We start from the raw sequence: 646 nt of genomic DNA, 5'->3' as shown, positions 1-646 counted from the left end.
GGGAGTAAGACACAAAATCTGCGAGAGAGAGAAAAAAAAAACATTGGCATACTGACAAGCAATGTTAAACGACATGGATTCACGTATTCAGTCATCAGGATGTGACAGCTCGTTAGTATGAGATCTGCGCTTGTTCGTCAAAATGGACCTCTACATTAGCGTACATATTTGACAGTCAAATAATGTCTGACGCGTGTTATCGGACCCCCTTCTTTGCGTTACTTAGACATACCTGAAGGATCTGTCAGTCTCACGTCAGTATAAGAAGAACATTTCCGCATTTCATGTCTGTGAATCATCTGTTAAGCTATAATACAGTGAGTCTTGCAGTTTATGTTAAAAAAATAGCAAATTAGAAAAAGTGGCTTTACCTTCAGCAAATGACCAGAAGAAAACGCCCTCCCTGTTTCACCAGGAATGATCATTTCTGTTGTTATTACGAGATTCAAGAAAGACAGAGTTCGGTCGGAAATACCTTTATGCTTTCAAACATGTCGGGTATGTGCTTCACTCCGCCCACAAATTTCTTTCGCTTGAAAACCTATCTGGTGCTTCAATATGAATGCATTTGTGTAATATTTCCGGCATCATGAAGCTAGCGTTGCTAACAGAGAAGTAAGTTTGAGGCGAGGTGTGTGTGATGCGT

The sequence above is a fragment of the Penaeus monodon genome, chromosome 31 (genome assembly GCF_015228065.2).
Source record: "Penaeus monodon isolate SGIC_2016 chromosome 31, NSTDA_Pmon_1, whole genome shotgun sequence".
NCBI classification, from domain to species: domain Eukaryota; kingdom Metazoa; phylum Arthropoda; class Malacostraca; order Decapoda; family Penaeidae; genus Penaeus; species Penaeus monodon.
Note: the sequence above shows the minus strand (reverse complement) of the source record.